Below are 6,578 nucleotides of genomic sequence, written 5' to 3'. Positions count from 1 at the left end.
TAGTTACCTAAGTTAAATACAATCAGATAAACTATGTAAACAAGCCTTATATCCCCCAAAGAAATAGAAGCAGGCATTAAAATTCTCCAAACAAATAAAAACATTCCAGAATAAGATAATAATTTTAGTGTAGAATTCTACCAGACTTTCAAAAAGAACTAATATCAATACTCCTCAAACTATTTCACAAAATAGAAACAGATGGAACATTGCTAAACTCATTTTATGAAGTGGTAGTCACCCTGACACCTAAACCATACAAAAGGCTCAACAAAGAAAGAGAATTTCAGACCAATTTCTCTTATGAACTTTGGTGCAAAAATACTCAATAAAATGCTCGCAAACCAAATCCAGGAAAACATCAAAAACATCATCCACCATGATCAAGTAGACTTCATCTTACTTGCAGGGATGCAGGGATGGCTCAATATACAAAAATCCATCAACATAGTTGACCATATAAACAGACTAAAAGAAAAACCACATGACCATCACATTAGATGATGAAAAAGCATTTGACAAAATCCCACACCCCTTCATGATAAAAGTATTAGAGAGATTAGGGGTATAAGGCACATACCTAAACATAATAAAAACAGTATAAAGCAAGACAATAACCAACATCAAACTAAATGGAAAAAAATTAAAGCAATTCTCCTAAAATCAGGGACAAGTCAAAGCTGCCCACACTCTCAGTATAGTACTTGAAATTCTAATCAGAGCAATAGGACTAAAGGGGATCAAGTGCATATAAATTAAAAAGGAAGAAATCAAACTATCGCTATTTGTGAATAAAATGACAGTATATGCAAACAACTCAAAAATTCTACAAGAGGGCTACTACAGATAAAACCTTCAGCAAAGTGGCTGGATAAAAATTTAACTAAAATAAACAGTAGCCCTCCTTTATACAAATGATAAACAGGTCAAGAAAGAAATCTACACCCTTTACAATAGCCATGAATAACATAAAATATCTTGGTGTAACTCTAACCAAGAAAGTAAAAGATCTGTGTGATAAGATCGTCAAGTCTCTGAAGAAATAAATTGAAGATGATTTTGGAAGATGGAAAGATCCCCCATGCTCATGGACAGCTGTGACTAACAATAAAAATGGCCATCTTACCAAAAACAATAAACAGATTCAATGCAATCACCATCAAAATTCCAACAAAAATTTTATTTTATTTTCCTTTTTTTTTAGATATCTGAATTGATTTTACTTTTATTTCCTTCACTTTAAGCCATTCATTATACATTAAGTGTTTTCTGGGGTGGGGCAGAAGGAAGGCATCATTCAGAATGATGGTGGCCATGGCCGGGTTAGTCTCACTGGAGAAGCTGGAGGAGCACAGACTGCCCTGCTGGCAGGTAGATGATGTTCTGAGAGTGGCAGTGCTGGTATGCAATGTCCGCAGCAGCTTCCAGCTTTTGCAGCTCAATCAGGCCAGCACCTGCTGTGGCCAGCGAATTGACAATCAATTCAGCTTCCTTGGAGTCACTCTCAGCAGAGATGATGGCTGCCTTCTGCTGCTGCTCAGTCTTTTCCACCATAAATTTGGCTCTCTCTTGCTTCCTGCTGTGCCACCTGTTTGGCTTCTACTGTCTCTGTGAACTCTTTCCTGAAGGTCAGATGTGTCAGGTACATGTCATCCAGGATGAGCCCAAATGTTGCTGCTTGCTCTGTGAGGTCATCAGTCATCTGCCTGGAGACCAGTTCTCGCTGGGTAACCAACTCTCCAGCATCGAATTGAGCCATCAACAACTTGAAGATCTCTGTGGTGATAGATGGCAGCACCCGCTTCATCATAGTCCTCATGAATGCTGGTATAGGTATGAGGAAACTGGCTGGCAATCAGCCAGAAGAGGATGATCAATGTGATGTTGATATTCTGCAAGTCTGCTCCCAGTGACAATGGGCATATTTCATGGTCAAAAGCAGCAGTCAAAGATAATTGGTTTCTGTACCCAAGGGTTGAGAAAGTGAGTCCCTTTCCTTACCACAATGTCCTGTACTCCATGGAATTTGTCAGAGAAAACAGTTCTGTGTCCAACAGCTACATTACATAAAGCAGAGTTCACCACACCTACTGCAACTGCTAACACCAGACTGAGCTTTCCCATGGATTTTGGCAGCCATGACTCCTTCTGTTGTATACACTCACACCCATTTCACTCTGATCTGCATATGAATAACCCCCCAAATGTTAATAGACCTTGAAAGAGCAATTCTCAAAGTCCTGTGGAAAAACAAAGAAACAAAAACAGAATAGACAAACAATACTGAACAAGAGAAGAACTTTAGCAGGAATCACCATCCCTCACCTCAAGCTGTAATACAAAGCAATAATGATAAAATATGCATGGTATTAGTACAGAAACACATATTATCACTAGAATTGATGGAAGATCCAGTAAAAGATCTAGACCTACAAATGCTTGATTTTTGATAAACAATCCAAAATCATACAATGAAAACAAGAAAGTATCTTCAACAAATGGTGCTGGTATAACTGGGTGTTTATTACATGTGAAAGAAGGAAAATAGATCTATATTAACTATCCTGCACAAAACTCAAGTCCAAGTAGATCAATGATGTCAACATGATATTAGATACACTAAATCTCATAGAAGAGAAAGTGGGAAATACCCATGAACACATTGGTGTCAGAGATAATCTCATGAACAGAAAACCAATGACTCGGACTCTAAGATCAACAATTGATAAGGGGGCACTCTTAAAATGAAAAAGCTTCTGGAGGCAAAGGACACTGTCAATAGGTCAAAATGTCTGCCTACAGAATGGGAAAGGATCTTCACCAACTGTCCATCTGACAGAGGGTTAATATCCAAAATCTATAAAGAACTCAAGAAGTTAGATACCAACAACTCAAATAACCCAATTTAAAAATGGTATAGAAAGATAAACAGAATTCTCAACAGAGGAATCTTGAATGGCCAAGACAAACTTTTAAAAATGTACAAAGTCCTTATTCATCAGGGAAATATAAATCAAAACAATTCTGAGGTAACAACTTACACCCATCGTATCAAAACCTCAAGAGATAGCACATGCTGGCAAGGATGTGGAGCAAGTAGGACACTTCTTACTTGCTAGTGGGAGTGTAAACTTGTATAACAGGTTTGGAAATCCGTTTGTCAGTTTCTCAGAAAATGGAATAAATCTACCTTAAGATTCAGCTCTACCACTCCTGGGCATATACCCAAAAGATTCTCCACCATCACACAAAGACACTTGCTCAACTATGTTCATAGCAGATTTATACATTATAGCCAGAAATTGGAAGCAATATAGATGCTGTTCAAGTGAAGAATGGATAAAGAAAAGGGGGAACATCTTCACAATGGAATACTTTCAGCTATTAAAAACAAAGACAACATGAGTTTTTCAGGCAAATGAATGAAACTTGAGAAAATCATCCTGAGTACGGTAACCCAGTCCCAAAAGGACATGCATGGTATGTGCTCACTTATAAGTAGATATTAACCATAAAACACAGGTATCATGCCATACTCCACAGACACAGAGAAGCAAATCAAGAAGTAAGTACTACTCTGCTATTAAAAAGAATGAATTTATGAATTTCCTAGGCAAATGGATGGACCTGGAGGGCATCGTCCTGAGTGAGGTAACACAATCACAAAGGAACTCACACAATATGTACTCACTGATAAGTGGATATTAGCCCAAAACTTAGGATACCCAAGATAGAAGATACAATTTGCTAAACTCATGAAACTCAAGAAGAATGAAGACCAAAGTGTGGACACTATGCCCCTTCTTAGAATTGGGAACTAAACACCCATGGAAGGAGTTACAGAGACAAAATTTGGAGCTGAGACAAAAGGATGGACCATCTAGAGACTGCCATATCCAGGGATCCATCCCATAATCAGCTTCCAAACGCTGACACCATTGCATACGCTAGCAAGATTTTGCTGAAAGGACCCAGATGTAGCTGTCTCTTGTGAGACTATGCCGGGGCCTAGCAAACACAGAAGTGGATGCTCACAGTCAGCTATTGGATGGATCACAGGGCTCCCAATGGAGGAGTTAGAGAAAGAACCCAAGGAGCTAAAGGGATCTGCAACCCTATAGGTGGAACAACATTATGAACTAATCAGTACCCCGGAGCTCTTGACTCTAGCTGCATATGTATCAAAAGATGGCCTAGTCGGCCATCACTGGAAAGAGAGGCCCATTGAACACCCAAAATTTATATGCCCCAGTACAGGGGAACGCCAGGGCCAAAAAAAAATGGGAATGGGTGGATAGGGAAGTGGAGGGGGAGGGTGTGGGGGACTTTTGGAATAGCATTGGAAATGTAATTGAGGAAAATATGTAATAAAAAATATTAAAAATTTTTTAAAAAGAAATAAAGCCCAAGCAAGGAAACTTGAATCTCACTCAGAAAGGGGAATAAAATAGTCATAAGAGGCAGATAGAGGGAGGGAACTGGGAAAGAGGTGGGGAGGGGAACCAGGGGTTCAGGGTCAGGTGTAGGGAAGTACAGAAGAACTGGCTATATAGACATGAAAATCTACAACTGATGGGGATGGGGAGGTGGGGAGCTTCTCCAGGAAGAGACAAAGACATGGGATAAGGGAGGCACCAAAGAACTAATGCAGGGGGGTAACCTTAGCTGTGACTTACAACACTGGGGATATAGAACCTAAAGGGGCCAACTTCTGTAGCCAGGCAGGACTCCCAGTGCAGCTATAGAGACACCAACCTACCCATAAAATTTTCAACTGCAAATTTATCTTATCTACAAGAAATGCAGGCACTGAGGATGGAGCAGAGACTGAGGAAATGGCCAACCAACAACCAGCCCAACCTGAAACCCATCCCATGGTTAAACACCAATCCCTGGCACTACTAACGATACTCTGTTATGCTTGCAGACAGAAGGCAAGTATGGCTGTCCTCTGAGAGGGTCCACCCAGCAGCTGACTGAGAAGATGCAAACACCCACATTGAAACGGTGAATGGAGCTTGGGGACTCTTGTGAAATAGTGGCGAGAAAAATTTGGAGCCCTGAAGTGGATAAGAACTCCACAGAAAAACCAACAGTCAACTAACCTAGAAGCTTGGGTCTCTCAGAACTTGAACAACCAACCAAAAAGCAAACATGAGCTAGAACTAAGCCTCCTAGCACATAGATAACAAATGTGCAGCTTGGTTTTCATGTGAATCCCAAACAATTGGACAGGGTCTGTTCCAAAAGCTGTTGCCTGTCTGTAAGATGTGTTCTTCTATTCTTCTAACTGGGCTGCCTGTCTCACCTCAGTGGTAAAGGGATGAGCCTGGCTCTACAGAGTCTTGGTGTGCCAGTTTGGCAGGATACTAAGGAAGGCCTCAACCTCTAAGAGGAGAAGGGGAGGTGTATAGAGGGGAAGATTGTGTGAGGAAGAGACAGGAGACAGTAAGCAGGATTTAAAGTAAATTTAAAAACCTAATGAATCAGTAGCTCTCACTTTTATTGAGATGAGAAAAACAGTTTTATTTTCCTTTGAAATACAGAATTTTTAAGATAGCTACTGTCCAAAATGTCAAAGACAGCTTCCTGTGAATCTTTAACTTAGTCATCTTATTAGAGCTTGGATTTGTTTTCAAAGGCAAAAAGTAATTGCAAGTGGAGCATAATTTTCTTCTGCATATTTTTGAAAACTTCAAAGCCATATGACTGTGGTATTTTTATTAGTTCTTTGAGAATTTTTTTATGGTTTTTAACTTTACTCACAGCCCCATAACTCCTTAGCCATCCAGTCACTTAGCATCCACATTTGGGGAGCTCATCAAGTCCAACATGTGCTGCTCCCATACTCTGTAATGTGTGTCATTCCACTGGAGAGTGGTTCACTTTCCAGGAGATAGATATTTTTAAGGAAATCTGACTCCTTTCCCAAAAGTTCCTTAGCTAAGATATGAAACTTTTTGCTTACCCCCTGTCTCTATTCTGATTAACTAAATTAACTGGTCCTTTGCCTTGAAATCGGGGACTAGACAAGAATGCCCACTCTCCCCATATATATTCAGTATAGTACTCGGAAGTGTTAGCTTGAAAAATAAGACAACAAAAAGAGATCAAGGGGACACAAATTGGTAAAGAAGAAATAAAGGTATCATGATTTGCAGATGATATGATAGGATACATAAGTGACCCCAAAAATTCTACCAGAGAACTTCTCCAGCTGATAAACAACTTCAGCAAAGTGACTGGATATAAAATTAACTTAAATAAATCCTTCCTTTTACACAAATGATAAACAGGCTGAGAAAGAAATTAGGGAAACAACTCTCTTCAAAATAGCAACAAATAATATAAAATATCTTGGGGTAACCCTAGCCAAACAAATGAAAGACCTGTGTTGTGAGCCCTCCAGCGGCTCACAAGGGTGGGTACACCTGAATAGCACGCTGGTGCTGAAAGAGAGGGAAACTAGGCGATGAGAGACAGATAGAACCAAGACAGTGTCCTGATCAAGGTTCAAATTTTTAATGGTGGACATGCTTTATAAACGAGGGGGGGGGGAGTCCATTCCCACCAATTCA

At 39.8% G+C, this 6,578-nt stretch overlaps 1 pseudogene; it reads right to left on the bottom strand.

Moving 5' to 3' along the window:
- Positions 1 to 1,329: 1,329 nt before the first annotated feature.
- Positions 1,330 to 3,047, bottom strand: LOC110286414 (annotated as a pseudogene).
- Between the last annotated feature and the right edge of the window lie 3,531 nt (positions 3,048 to 6,578).

The sequence above is a fragment of the Mus caroli genome, chromosome X, assembly GCF_900094665.2.
Source record: "Mus caroli chromosome X, CAROLI_EIJ_v1.1, whole genome shotgun sequence".
Lineage (NCBI taxonomy): Eukaryota > Metazoa > Chordata > Mammalia > Rodentia > Muridae > Mus > Mus caroli.
This window is presented reverse-complemented; position numbering and strand designations above follow the sequence as displayed.